The sequence below is a fragment of the Peromyscus maniculatus genome, chromosome 20 (genome assembly GCF_049852395.1).
Source record: "Peromyscus maniculatus bairdii isolate BWxNUB_F1_BW_parent chromosome 20, HU_Pman_BW_mat_3.1, whole genome shotgun sequence".
Taxonomy (NCBI): domain Eukaryota; kingdom Metazoa; phylum Chordata; class Mammalia; order Rodentia; family Cricetidae; genus Peromyscus; species Peromyscus maniculatus.
In genome coordinates, this window is record NC_134871.1 from 73,486,556 (window position 1) to 73,502,217 (window position 15,662).

General features: G+C 43.1%; 1 long non-coding RNA gene across 1 annotated transcript in view; it reads left to right on the forward strand.

Moving 5' to 3' along the window:
* The first annotated feature begins 1,179 nt into the window (after positions 1–1,179).
* LOC107401796 (uncharacterized) overlaps positions 1,180–15,662 on the forward strand; it is a 28,237-nt gene continuing 13,754 nt past the window's right edge. The window contains exon 1 of the long non-coding RNA XR_013046277.1: positions 1,180–1,350. This is a non-coding gene — a long non-coding RNA (uncharacterized LOC107401796). The remainder of the gene's footprint in view (positions 1,351–15,662) is intronic.

A 15,662-nucleotide genomic window follows, 5' to 3' on the forward strand; every position in this document is an offset into this window, starting at 1 on the left:
GTCTGTAATGGTTCAGGGCTGTTCTAAACACTGTAGGCTCAATGTAAAAGAACCGACTGATACTTTTATCTCCATTTGTTTGCTTCATAGTAAAGAAAGAAAATGAGTAAGTTGTGCATAGCCAGGGAGAAATGTGAAGGACAAAAATACAGCAGGAAAATGTCGGGGAAAGTTGACATGTTAGAAAGACTGGCCAAGAAAACTCTGACTAAAAGGTGACATGTGAGTCAGGATCTGTGGGACGTGCAGGAGTGAGCCAGTAAGCTACCTGGGATAAGTGTTCTAGGAAGAAGGAAAAACAAGTCCTGGGGCAGGAACACGGCTGATATGCCTGAGGAACAGCCAAGAAGACAGTGCAGATGGAACAGAATTACAGAGATCACCACTGGACATGAGCAAGGCAGGAATGGCATCTTGGCCCTGGAGTACTTCGTAGGCTACTGGAAAGACTGCTTTTTTCCTGGGTTATGTGGGATGATGCCATGTGGAGGGTTCTCAGGGCAGAGATGACAACATGTGTGGTAATTTTAGAATGGCTGCTGTGTTTAGTAGTCCTGAGCAGAGGCAAGGATGGAAAACCAGAGACCAGTTAAGAGGAAATTGTAGAAATCCAGGTGAAAGGTGGTGGTGGCTTTGGTGGGTTGGTAGCAGAGAAGGAGCAGGAAGGGTAGGGGTTCAGAGAGGAAGAAAGTGAGGAGGGTTATTCTGGGTCAGGCCAGGGATGAACAATGGCCAGTAGAAATGTTTGTGAAATTGTAGGCATTGTACTGTGACTTATGAAGAGGGTATGTGGAAGGGACCATGACAAATACATTCAGGAAGGAAAAGGCAGCTAGGCCATGGTTCACCTTGAATGGTAGTGCCACTATATATCTTCCTGCCTTAAGCCTATAAGGTTTTAATGTGCAGGGAGCTGGAGAAAAACTTCTAACTTGCCTTCTTTACTCATTTTATTCACTGTAAGTCTTCTTACTACCAGTTCTATAAGCTCGCTCTCATAGTCTAGGCATTTACTCTTGGAAATGTTCTTTATTCTCTGGTTTTAGGCCCCCTCCGTGCCGTATTTCATCTTGGAAAGCCTCAAAGCTTTTCCTTCTATATTTGCCTTCTTTTTACTTTCTTTCTCTATTCTGATCTTTGTGCTCAACCTGCAGCTAAAACTCTTTCCTTCTGTGTTCAGACAGGAGTGAGGGATGAACAGGCCACAGCCTCCTGGGCAGAAGTAGCCCCTTTGGGGTCATGGAAATTGTCTTCTACAAAGGAGGAAACATCCTACATCATAAAGTAGAATGGTACCATCCCAGAAGATGCTCCAAACCAACACTTCAGCCAAGTGCCAAACAGTTGCAGGTGAGGGTGTTCTCTGATTGGCATTGGCAACTATGTATTTCTACTCCTTCCCTGGTCCCAGGACCAACCTTATCAAGGTGGTTCTGATATAGGGTGAGGTGAGAGGACTGTAGTCTTTGTTGATGTGGATGGGTCTCTGTTTCTTGAGGTTAACTTGTCTATCCTCTTGCCCCAGAGCAGGTCCTATGTCAGGTGGATCAATTAGAGCTTTGGGAGAAGTTTCCAAGAGTTACTGGAACCTGTCCTAGGAAATCCTGGAGCTTGTTGCACAGCCTGCAGCCAGCTCAACAGTTTGGAAAGTGCCCTTTCCAGCCAGTTCTGTTGGTCTGAGCCTCTTTTATGCAGCTCAGATGGTCTGAGAATGTATTTCAGCAGTTATTACTGCTTTTATATGCTTGGGGAAGAAGGGGCCTAGAGTAGCTGGTCAGTTTCAGGGGGTTCCTGAAGTTTTTTTGAGTTATTTTCTTCCTGAACTTATGGAGCTTTCCTGCAGGATGGATTATTTTTTTAACCTCTCTTTAGAATATTATGTGTCTTAATAGTGAACTTCCCTCTATAATGGATGGTTTCATCAGGAGGTAATTGCTGCAAGGCATTCTTAAACAGGTGTGTGAGCCTAGAGAGGTCCTGTAATTAGGGCTGTAGTCTTGCCATTAATTTATACTTGCTTTCTGACTCCTAAGAAGTTGCTTATTTAATTTTATTCTTAAATTCTCTCTCTCTCTGGAGTATAGGACATCTCCTCAAACATCTTCCAAAGCAGTTGTGAAACAAGGACACACGCAGCATTGACACCACTTGAATGATTATTTTGTTGCCCACTGGACTTGGCTTGGCAAACCAAAAGATGCACAAAATGTTTTCCTAGTACTTAAGGAGATTCCAGCATGACAAGATCTGGGACCATCAAAGAAAAAACTATTTAATGACTTGTTTGGAACTTTTGATCAGATTTGTTTTGGAAGGATACATTTTTTTTCTAATTGTAGAAAGTATTATGGAGACTGTGTTGTTTATTAGCAGACTACCTCATTGCCAACCACATTTTAACTGCAGAACTGACTATTCATATAAAACGAGCTAAAGAAGGGTTATAAATATGTCACCTTACAGCAAACTGTAAAAAAATTGAAAAAAATTATAACAAGTGAGCTAAGTAATAGTCAAGTTGTTCTACCAAATGATTTGTGAAAGGGCTTTTATTTTTTAGCATTTTCTGGGTTTTAGAAGTATGTGTTGGGTTTTGGACCTATAGAGTTAGGTAGTTTTGGAAGAATGGAGGGAACATGCACTCAAGTCCAAAGACCTGTGGATGAACTTCTGTGTTACTATTTGTAATAAATTGAGTGACTTTTGGAGCAACTGCTCATCTATCTCAGTTCCTGGCTCTAACACATGTGAGTGATAATGCAGAACTATTATGACATTGAAGGAGCAAACACACAAACATGCCTCCTAAGTGCTGTAAAGCTGATTGAGATTCTTCCCTTCAAAGGAAGAAGGCTCTCATTTGTTTGGCACTTACTTTTTGGCCAACACTGGGGACAGAGAGTGCATGTGACAGGTCCTTATCATTAAGGAAACTAAAGGTTATTATGAGATTAAAGTTGTGTTATGAGACTTGAGAGTTGAGATTTTTTTAGGACTAATTTCTTAGGTTTCAATAATGAAGAGGGTTCACTTCACTTAATAAATGCATAGACAGGACTTGGCAGTTACTTACTACCTGAGAGCTTGGGCCTGGGAGTTAAAACTGTGGGTAGCTTTACCCACAGTTGGGAAGGCAAAGGGACAGAGAATTGTGACTGCATCAATGCCCTGAGTGTATGTATGTACTGTGTGTGTGTGTGTATTGTATACTGAAGAGGGAAAAACCCTGCCTCCAGATCCCCAGCCGTCTCCACAGCATATTCAACAAGTAATCAGGATCTAAATATAATATTTGGGAGGCTGAGATAAGAGGATTGGGAGATCCAGGACAGCCTGGGCTACATACTAAACCCTGCAACTCCCTTATTTTTGTCAACAGAAGCAAAGTTGATATCTATACAAGGCTTTTCTAAGAGAGAACTAAACTCTGACATTACCTCTGGAATGGTCACACAGCAGATTCTTTCTAGATGTCACCAAATGGTCCTTCTCTTCTCTAATCCTCCTGGCCCCAGGAATAAATGAGATATATTCACATAATTGAGGATGAATTTGGAATTCAGAACACTTATTTTACATAACATTTTCATTACTTTATATCAAAATTCAGGAAAAATGTTATCCCTGTCTTAATTAGAGTTTCTATTGCTGTGAAGAGACATTGTGACCATGGCAACTCTTTTAAAGGAAAACATTTAATTGAGACTGACTTATATAGTTCCAGAGGTTTCATGGTGGGAAGCATGGTGGTGTGCAGGCATGGTGCTGGAGAAGGAGCTGAGAGTTCTACACCCAGATTGGCAGGCAGCAGGAAGGCAAGTGAGCCACACTAGGCCTGGCTTGAACATCTGAGACCTCAAAGCCTGGTGACACACTGCCAACAAAACCACACCTACCTCAACAACACTATACCTCCTAAGAGTGCCACTCTCTGGACATATGGGGGGTCATTTTCTTCCAAATCACCACAATCCAAAAATTATAGGATTTGGGGTATGTTGTGGTTTGAACATGAAGTGTCTCCCATAGGCTGATATGTTTAAACACCTGGTCTCCAGCTGGTGGTGCTGTTTGGGAGGTAGTGGAACCTATGGGAACCTATTCAGAGAAAGTGTTTTGCTCTGGGAAGGCTTTGAGGTTTTATAGCCTGGACACACTTTCTGTATTCTCTGTGCCTCCTAAATACCAGGCTGGCCTTCAGCTCCTTTGCTCCCATGGCCGTACTTCTCCACCAGGATGGACTGAAGCCCAAATAAACTCTTCCTCCCCTAACTGCCTTTCCCTCCCAATGTATTCTATCACAGTTAGGGAAAAGTAACCGATACAGAGTAGAATTGGCTATGTATATTAAACAAAAGAGACACAGGGTGTGTATCTTGTGGTGATATTTTATTTGTGCACCCCAATAAAGCTTGCTTGGAGATCAGAGGGCAAAGCGAGCCACTATATTAAACATAGAGGTCAGGTAGTGGTAGCACACACCTTTAATCCTAGCATTCAGGAGGCAGAGATCCATTGGATCTATGAGTTCAAGGCCACACACTAGGAACAGAGACAGGCATGGTGGAACACATCTTTAACCCCAGCACTAACCATAGAGTTCTGGAGGTCTGTATAGACAGACAGGAAGTGATAGAGCTGGGCAGAGATAGGAAGTGATGTAGCTGGATGAAGAAAGGAAGTAAGATGGCAGGGCACAGAAGGTATATAGGTGTGAGTATATAGGAAGTAGCTCTATCTTGGCTGAGGATTTCCTAGCAGTAAGAATGTGGCTGGCTTCTTTCTGGTTCTCTGATCTCTCAGTTTTTACCCCAATATCTGGCTCTGTTTTTTTTTTTTTAATTAATAAGACCATTTAAGATTTGTCTTATAATAAGTATCTGGTGAGGAGCTGGCCTGTGTGATGTTTTGCAGTCTAGAGCTTCTGACTTTCAGCATGAGTATTTGCTGATGCTTGTTTTCTGGCATTGCTGTGTGGAAACTTACTCTAAGTTGAAACATATCCTAGAGGGATGCCATTAAGACTCTTGAAATTCTAAAAGGAGGCTTCTTAAGATTCAGGAAATAAAATGTCTCAGGAAATCCCTGAAACTAACCAGATTCATAATGTCCTTCCCTTCCCAAGGTTATACACAGACGTCAAGGAATATTCAAAAAACAAGACTCTCTAATCTGTTGAGCATCCTGCAAGTCATGCCCAGGGGTCTAGGGCTCTAGCTTTCATGAGTTATCATCTATGCTGGGGTGGGCTGCCAGGGATGCAGCTGCCTTTTTGTCTTACATGTTCCTATAAGTAACCTATTGTGGAATATTATTTTAACTAGGCAAAGATGTATTATTACATTTGTTTATGCTGCCTTTGTTAACGATGTAAAGGTGTGTTGCCTTTATTTATGCTGCATTTGTTTAATTATGTGAAGATGTACTGCATTTGTTTCACCTTGCCTGACTAAGGCACCTGATTGGTCTAATTAATAGCTGAATGGCCAATAGCTGTGAAAGGATAGGCAGGACTGGTGGGCAGAGGAGAATAAATAGGAGGAGGGATCTAGGCTTGAGAGAAGAGAGAGAAGACTGAGAGAAGAGAACAAAGGAGAAAGAGAGGGACATGCCTGGGGCTAGAAGCCAGGCTGCCAGCCAGCCAGACATGAGAAGCAATGAAAATAAGATATACAGAAGAAGAGAAAGGTAAAAAGCCCCAAGGCAAAACATAAAGAGAAACAGATTAAAATAAGGGCTAAGATAAGGCTGAGCATTCATAACTAATAAGAAGTCTCCGTGCCACGATTTAGGAGTTGGTTGGTGGCCTAAAAGAAAGCCTGCTACAGTAACTCCTCGTCCATACTCCGTTAGTGAGGGATACCAGCTCCTTCTTATTCCCCCAGGGTACTAGAGCAGGGAGAAATGAGAAATTCGTAGATAGAAGGATATATATATAGAGAAACAGATAGAAAACACAGGATAGCCTCCGGAGGGCCTGGGTCCAAACCCACCAGCCCCTTCTGTCTCTAATAAAAGGCTTTTTAAAGGAATGCCAAGGGGTGAGGCAAAAGACCTCCTCACAGCACAGCCAAGTGTAGACTATCCCAAACACACGGTGACCATGTATGTGGTCCAGCCATCCACTAATGCAGCCCTGTTGTGTAAAGCAAGCTCAGATTTCACTAGAAAAATCTTTGTGGGCTCCCACACAGTAGGTAACTCCAGTAAACATATTAGTTTGCTGAGTGGCAGTTTTTTTGTGGGTTCTCTGAGTGAGTAGACTTATTATATTCATGTCTTCTCAGGAATAGTGTCATCCAAAACACATGATGCTTGTTCTTGGTCCATGATCCATCCCCTTGCCACCATCTGCTTACCTCTGCATTGATGTCCCCTCTTGTTGGAGGTTTTTGCTTTTTTGTAGGGCCCACCACCCAGCTCCCAAATAAGTCACACATGGAAGCTTGTTATACTTATGAATGCGCGACCTTAGCTTGGCTTAGTTTCTAGCCAGCTTTTCTTATCTTAAATTATTCCATATACCCTTTGCCTCTGGGCTTTTCCTGTTTTCTAACTTCTGTAAATCTTACTCCGTGGCTTGCTGTGTAGCTGGGTGGCTGGCCCCTGAAGTCTTCCTCCTCCTCTGGTTCCTAGATGTTTGGTCCCTCCTCCCAGTTTTCTCCTTCTATATATACGCTCTGCCTGCCAGCCCCACCTATCCTTTCTCCTGCCTTGCTATCGGCCAGTTCTTTATTAGAGCATCAGGTGTTTTACACAGGCACACTAACAGAGCTTCACAGAGTTAAACAAATGCAAATGAACAAAAGTAACACACCTTAAAATATTCTACTACATTTTCCCTCTTTTTGTCTAAATAAAAATAAAGGTTTTAACTTTAACATAGTATAACTATATACAACAAAAACAATTATCAAGTAGGAATTATATTTACAATATTTTGTCCATTTGTAGTTAGCATATTCAAAGAAAATAATGTATTATCTATCCTATCTTAGTGAATCCAAAGTTTTACAGAACTTACTTTCTGTCATAACTAAGGAAAAGTGCAAGTATAGCTATTTAGTCTTCAACTCCATCAAAGACCCAGAAGGATGCAATATTATCTAACAACAGAGACATATGGCTGTCTGAACATTCCCCTTTGGTTGCATCCTCTGGCCTGCTTTACTCTCTGGCTTCTATATCAGTTTGGGCAATGGGAGACATTGGTTGAGATAAGAGGATGGATTGAGAGGGAAGTCCAGGCATTTGTTCCTCCTTCTCACCCCCTGCTGTGTGCCTCTCATATGGCTTTCAATAATGTCTTCCTGCTTTTCATGTCCTCTGGTCTCTGAGCATGAGTTGGACCTACTGATTCTCTTCTGACAAACAGAAGATAACAAAAAGGTTTAGTTTACAAAATGCTGCAGATTTGTGTTGTCTAAACAGCACATTGGTTGTGTTATTTTGCTTGCTTGATTAAGGCAAGCTGCCATGGCATAAGCACATCCCTTGGCAAAGAACAGAGGACAGCCTCAGACTGTGCCAGGAAGGCCAGGAGTATTTCAGCCTGAGGGAAATACTTGAGGGACTAAATCTGCCAACAATCACATGATTAAACTTGGGCATGGAATGTTCTCCACTCTAGTTCTCCTGTGATTGTAGCCTTGTCAGAGACTGTGAGTCAGAGGACAGCTAAGCTGCACCTGGGCTCCTAACCTCCAGTGACACCACCATAAGAAATAGTGTTTTAAGGTGCTGAATTTTGGAATATCTGTTTTGTAAATAGATTACATTTACATGTTAATGTCTGTACGCTTGATGAATATGGCTTGTGTCTGGTGACTTTAGACCCAGAGCCTAAGCTCTCAATCAGTCTCAGGGAACGCCGTTTCCTCTCATTGCTTTTCAGTATTAGGGATGGTAGTGGCTTTCTTCTGTTGCTAGTCCTTTTATCTTTGCAAAAAAAAAATTAAAAAAATTGATAACTCTTTAAAATTCCCTTCCAAGAATGCTGCTCTCTGTTTAGAACTTCAACTGATTGTTCTACTATATATTTCTATACTATATATTTTCATAGTAATATATTTCAATTTGTCAAAGTCTCTGAAGGTCAGATCCTTCATACATTCAAAACACAGACCTAAGATACATGTTACCACTGTGGCTAACATGGAAAGATATATTTTCCTCATTTTTTCAGGATTGCCCAGGTTCTGCTGTACTCCCCTGATGCCCTAATCTTGTAACTTGGCCAGTGGGGCAGGTGTGCAGATGTAGCAGTGGAGTGGAATTACTTCAAAAGGATAATTCCATACAACATCTTTATGTGCTAATTAATGCTCTTAGGTCTCTGTAAATGTTAATTCCACTGAATATCCTTAGTGACCCCAAAAGATATGAAATATTAAGGCCCTCACTGTGTAGATGAGGCAATTAAAGTAAAGATAGGTTAAAGGGCCGGCATGTGATGACACATGCTCATGAGTGGCAATGCTGGGTTTCAAACACCAGCTTTCTGGCTTCAGAGTGTTACAACATCACTTCCTGCTAGAATGACAAATTTGATTTTAGAGTAAACAGACAGTCCTCTTCAACATTGCATAGCTCTCATCTTAACTATTGCTTGAGAGAGGTCAGTCTTATTCCGAACAGGCGTTTAGTTGATTGAGTGAGACCTGTCCATGATATGAAGGACAATCTGATCTACTCAAAGTTAATCTCATCAAAACAGCCTCTTAGAAACATCTTATATAATGTTTAACTATATATCTGAGCTTTGTGGCCCAGATGTATTGGCACCTAAAGAGAGCACCCTTTAAGACTTTGATTGTGGGAAATGTATTGAACACCAACGGGTCCCATATATCAAAAGATATGTGATATGCAGCACCAGGAAGTGTTTCATAGCCCATAAGAAGGATTCTCTTGACATTATTGATTTCCCAAGGAAAAGTAGTGATGATATCCACAGAGTCCAAAGGGACCAATGGGCTTTTTCTCCTCCTTCCTGTGGGCTAAACAGAAAGCATCTTCATGACTCCTATGTGATTCAGATAGAGAGTTGGAATCAACAACCAGGGTTAGGGGACTGCAAATCTCAACACCTACAGGAGTCAATCAGGGAACATAAATTAGCCCTGCAGCACAGGTATAGGTCAGGCAACAGCACAGGCACAAGGGTGGGTGGAAAAGTCTCTCATTTTCCAGAAATCAGGAAGAAGTGGAAGAGCTGGAGCATGGGCAGAAAAGTACTCAGCTGCATCTCCCTCTGCTTGTGGTTGCCAGATGCTCTCATTCTCCAAAAGAGGTCAGAATCTGAGTTTTTATGTGAAGTCTTCTCACCTTTTTCTTTTTTGTACATTGTATGTAATATTTTATTGTTTAATATTAAAATATTAATTTTGAATCTGATAATCATATTTATCATGCACATGAGGTTTTGAAATGTGTATAAACTATGGAATTGCTAAATGCAGCTAATTACAAGATGCTTTACCTACTTTACATTTTAGAACAACTTCAGACTTATAAGGAATTGTTGAAGAGAGTACAAAGAATTTCCAAATTCTCTTCTAGGTCTACAAAGGACTAGAGTTCCCAAATGCTGATGTTGAGTCATATTTGCTTTGTCATTCTCTGCCTTTGTCTTTTCCAGAACCCTTTAGGAATTAGAGTTGTGTTGTTAATAGATATGGCAGAAAGCTTCTTCAGAAATGACACTTTGTGGTCTTCATGATGATAAGCCTAAGTTCTTATGTCTCTAGGAACAAAGGTTTTCCTGCAGCAACAGCTCTTCTTCCTCTTCCCTCTTTATTTTGGATTTTGGAGATTTCACATAGTACTTTACACATGCTAAGCATTTACAAATTTGTTACCCATTAAACTACACCCCAGCCCTGTTTTTACTTTTTATTTTGAGACTAAGTTTCTGGTTTTGAATTTAGTCTGTATGTGACTAGGCTTTGAACTTGTGATCCTCCTGTATTAGTCTCTCTATCACATAGGGTTATAGGCTTATGCCACCATGTCTGGCTTAATCTCATTCCTGTTTGGATTTGAATGTACCTTAAAGGTCCACATGTTAAAGGCTCAGACCAAGAGTCATTCTATGAGAGAACATCATGGACCTTTAGAAATTAGGGCTGAGTTGGATGTTCTTAGGGTCATCGATAGTGTGTCTTCAGAGGGGATCGTGGAATACAGACCCCTTACTCCTACCTCCTTGTTCATGCAGTAAGCAGTTTCCTCTCTATTGTTTCTTCATCAATGCCATCTGGCACTTCTATCAGACACCCAAAGTAATAGGTTCACTCAGTGTGCAACTGTAAGACAAAGTGACCCTTTGTCTTTGTTTTAGGTATCCAGACATTTTGTTAAAGTGACACTTTCTTTCTGTGTTTAGAAAGGTGATGAAGATGACAGAATGATCTTGAAAACAGACATTGAAGATGACTAAGTCATTACTATATTAAATCCCTGAATGACTCTCTGGAGAAGAACATCTCCTGACTGGCAAGTGAGGTGGTACTTTAGCCAATCTGTTCTGTAGGACTTTAGCTTTCTTTACCTAACATATCCCTGATGCCTGGGACACAGGCTCTCCTAAGAGGTGTTCTCTGTGATCCAGTCTGGAAATTGCCTGAACATCAGTCTCGAGTAAGTACCCTGGTGGAGAGAGAGAAGCCACTCTTTTCTTGGACTTGAACCTTCTACCTGAGAGTCCCATGGTTCTTCATTTGATTTAGACTTGGAGGGGATAGAAGAAACATATCTTATCCTTCTCCTATGTCCTGGAAAATAGCTTATACCTTTTGTGGTGTTTTGATAGAGAATCTCTCTACATTCCAGTCCAAGCAGGGCCCTGAACTCCTGATCCTCTTGTGTTAACCTCCAGAGTGCTTTGAATAAAGGTTTGTATGTCCCACCTTGCCTGGCCCCCAAGTAACTTGTTTGAGCAATGCATTTTCCCTAGAACTTGTGACAGTGAGGATTTCATTATTGTCCTCCACAAGGCAAGGGATTATAGATGATCATAGGGTTGACTGAGCTAAGCTTATCTCCCAATTGCTAAATAGGCCCCAGAGTTGAGGGCACAGTGTTGTAGGGCTCCAGAGGTAAGTGGTTCTTCATGGACTAAGGGGGATCTGAGGCCTATGATTTCCAGCTGAAGGCCTTAGAGCTAATTCCAGGGTGGTGGGGAAAGCCCTATTCAATACTCTGATGCTTCCTATCCTCCCTCCTTAAGGAATTCACAGACAGGCTTCAAATTTGATGTCTACAACATGGCATTACACAGGAAGAGTAGGTAATATGGGAAACAAGTTCAGGAATTGAGGTCTAGTCACTGAAGACATGGCAAAAGGTAGTATAAATGATCAAACTTGTTCTGGTCTCTGCTGTTTGGGAAGGCCCTGTCTGACTCTGAGATTCATTGAGAAGCATTAGGTGCCTACCTAAGTCTTGCAGGGAGTTTCTCTCTCCCTCCCCTTGGACTCCTGGTCAGGCTGCCTACCCTACCCTCCTCAAGGAACATACACGTAGTCTTCAAATTTGATGCTTTCTGTTTAACAGCTAAAATTTCATTTTTCTTTCAAATTTTAGTTTGAAGTTTACGTTTTAATTTTAATGTTTTATGCTGTAATCATAAAGTCTGGTTCTCTTGGACATCATTAGTCATTTGTTCCTCCTATCTTTAGCATCTTCTTAGTTTTATTGTTAGTGTCATGAATACCATCCAGAACATCTATAAAATGGTGTGTGTGTGTGGGGGGGGGAGATATAGAGGAAAAAGGAGATAATGAAGGATTAGAGGCAGGAAGATGGGGAAGAAAAGGAGGGAGGTGACACGAAGGAGCTTCAAAGACCCCAGCCACCAGCTTCACCCCTTCTCCACCCTTCGCCTTCCTCTCCTAGCTCCATCTTCTGCCTTCCAAACAAACTGACGTCCTGCAGGGATACCCAGAAACTAAGGTATGGTGTTAGATTCAGTCGAGCCTGAAAGATCCAACTTCTTCCCAGGGGGCAGGGATGGGTACAGGCAGGTTGCCCGGTGGAAAGGCCTGGATTGAGCCAGGGAGAACCAGTATCAGGCAGTGATAGACATTTGAATGTTAATGGGAAATTAGAGACATTTGAAACCAAAGTGAGGACACTGTCAGTGGTGGAGCTGTGCCCTTTGCAGGCCTCATGGTAGGGGTGGTGATGGAGGCTGGATCTGAGGGAGGAGTAGGAATGCTCATACTGGGCCCCATATAGCTGATCTTGGGACACACTCACCTTTACTCATGCCTTTTAACTCTTCAGTATTGGAGGATAATGGCTTTTCCATTCCCTTCATAGCTTCTTCTCCCATCTGAGCCTTTTCTGCTTTGGATTTAAATTTAAGGCAGAAGAGTTCACACTGTAAAAGTAACTTCATTTGTACTCATGATTCTTACCTCCTACCCGAGTCCAGGGCATCATGGGCAGCACTTTGCTGAAAGTCAATATTTCCCTCTCCCAGGGAAAGGCTGACAGGAGGACACACAGAAAAACCTGTTGTACACACACAAAATCTCTGGGGAGGTTGTTGTGTACACTGCCTCTGTCTCCTCTGGAGGCCATGCTTGTGCCCCTGGGATTGTGCCTAAGAATGAGGCTGCCCCAGAAGTCAAAATCCTGGCACTGATAGAGACCTACCCAGAGGGCTGCAATTTTGCTTCTTCCATGGATTTTTTTTCCTCATTGGCAGGCCCAGGGGCTGCTGCATTTCCTGTTTTGGCAGATGTCTCATGGGATGCTGCAAGAGGGTAACAGGGTGAAAGAAGAAATAGCTGCTCAACCTGACCCCAGAAGACGTGACTGGCTTATCTCTTCAAGCTCTGGCTTTGGAACTTACTCTCTGTGAGATGGTTCTGGTCTTCTGCTTCCCTGTGGACTGCCCCCATTTCTTTAGGGCCCTTTAGAGTGATTAGAATTCAGGGAGATCTTTCATGTTGGCAGGAAAGATCACATCTCTTATGCTGGCTTCCCTAGTCCCTAGGATCTTACTCTGCAATCTTTCATCTATTTCCATTTCTTCTTTCACATGATTCATTTACCCTCAGCCCTGGGAGCTAGTGTAGGGAGGGGAAAAGACTCACCTTTCCCTGCTCCTGGAGAAGAGGCAATCTCTGGACCATCTACAAAGGAGGGAAGAAGGACCATGTCAAATAGAGAACAATGGTTAAGCCCTATCCCATTAACTGCCCAGAGTTCTCTGAGCTCAGGACTAGCCCTGGAGAGATGGGAATGCAATCTCTGCTTTGCTCTGGTTCTACTAGAAATGCTTTTAGATGTTTAATCTGAATCCCTCTTTCTATTGTTTCCTCTGTGGCCTCAGTTACTCATGTCTACATGAAAATGGAATCATTCTCTTTGATAGGTTACTGGGCATGCAAGTCTCATAATGAAAAGGGAAGAGACTTGGTCTGTTGTAGTGATGGAGCAAGACTGTCTCTTCTCAATGGATATAAGGACTCCAGCCCCTCATATCTTTGTTTATCTAGTGAATACAGCACATAGAATGCATCTGTCAGCATTTTAGAAGCTGGGAACAAAGCTGTGAGCTGTGAGGAAAGCTGACAGTCCATGGGACAGTTGGAGGAATAAATATGATGATGTTAGTGATAGTTCTAGTAAGGAAAAATTCAGGAGGCTACACAACACAACACAACAAAACATAATACAATACAACAAAACAAGAACCACGACTGTTCTGTGGCTTCAGTAAGGCTACTCTGAGGAGATGCATTCACATAGAGAGGCAAAGGACACATGTTTGAAAATTGGGTGGGAGGGTGGTTGGCACTGCCTGGGTAAAAGGACAGGGTGAGGAACAGGGAGAAGGATGCATGAAAGTCTTAGGGGTGGAAATGGCTCAGCTTATTGAGGAGAAGACGATGTCAGAGTGACAGAAGCAGAGTGGGCAGACTCATTGAGGGGCTGGGACTGTAGCAACAGGATCAGGACTGAGCATGGGGAGTCTTTTGAAGAATGAGGGGTGGCAGAAGCACATTTAGGAGCACTGCCTCTGCTGAGGAAGGGACAAGGGGAATCAAATTTCCCAGGGTCTATAATGCTGAGTGCAGGACAAGGGTTAATAAGGCTGAGTGCTGGGTAAGGGTCATACTCTCGGGCCCAGGCCAGTGGCCCAGCTAGAGTTGACAGGAAGAAGAGAGCAGCCAGTCTCATGCTTCTGTGAACTCAGGTGTGTCCACTCAGGGCGTGCTGCAGAGGCCTCAGAGATCCTCTGGTCTAGGTGTCTCTACTGCTTGTCTGGACCTCTTTTAGTCATGACAGAGACTAGTGGGAACCAGCCTCCCGGTGGTGTGTTTGCTCCTGCTCTTCCACCTCTCCCACCTCAGAGCCATCTGCTAAGTCTCCAGGAGCCAGCTGGGCCTGGCTGGCGCTTGTCTTCCCTCTATGTAGGTCCCCGATAGGTGTTCTGGAACCATCCCGATTGGCATCTTTTGCTCGCCCTTCCCTTTGCCATTGTGCTTATCACCCAGGCTTCCATGTCTGATGACATCTGGGGTCCAGGTGAGACTATGAGGGGTTTTTGGGGAAGGCTGTGGCAGGAGTACTTTGATGAGTCATTTCTCCCTGAGTGTAGGAGCTGGAGGGCCCCTCAGATTCAGTTTCGTCACAGCAAGTGGCGGGCTGGAGCTCCTCCAGAGTAGGCCAAGCCAGTTCTAAGAGGCAGCCCTCAGAGCCCTGAGAACACATTAGACCTAGGTCCAGAGAGGTTCTTTCTTTAGAAAAGAACCAGCCTCTGTAGGCCCTGACTAAGGCATCATCAGTCCCAGCTAATGATTCTCAACCCCAGAAAACCCTTCTGGTGAGAGCAGGGAGTCAGCTCTCAGCTTGCTTTTCAGAAGGGAGAGCATGGCCAAGGTGTGCAGAGGTCACATTAGTGAGAAAGGCAAAGGTGCTTGTAACTGCTTGGAATCATGTTTGCTTTGGGTAGCAGGAATAGTGCTGGAGACAAGTTTATGACTTGATTTTGTGTTTACTAGCTCTGTGGCTTTGGGCGTGGTGATTCACCTGCCCTACTTCAATTGTTTTTATTTGACAGTGAGAAATAATCATTATTCTCTCCAAGGTTAATATGAGGGATATGTATGCTGTGGTTGTCCATCCCCTTCTTCTACCTATTTCAGGAGCTGATGACAACATGGAGCTTTGTTTACTGACCATAAGAAAACCAGTTACTGTTTAGGACTCTCTAGGGAACAGGCATTTCCCCAGGGCTTTGGGGAAAGCAGTCTGTGAATGTCTTTCTGTGGTGCTTTTCCTGTGCTGTCTCAGACATGAGTAGGTTATGGTTTTGCTTGGTACACAGTGGGTCAGGCCACAGAAAGAAACAATGGAGAGGCAGTGATGGAGGCAGGAAAGAAATGCAAGCCCTTCCTGGTCCAAGAGGTTGTGTATCTGCTTCACTATTTGATACTAGAGTGATTTGGGGCATGCCACATAATCCCAGCTCTCCATGTTGGAAGTATTCAGAAGAATCCAGGATACAAGTGAAGTTTAAATAGGAAACTCAATGGAGACTCTTGGAGGGCCCTCTTGGGGTGACCCTGATAGTTACCCCACATCGCCACAGGAATTTGTTCTATCCAGCCTCCTTTTCTCTCCTGTAGTTAATAGGAACCTGT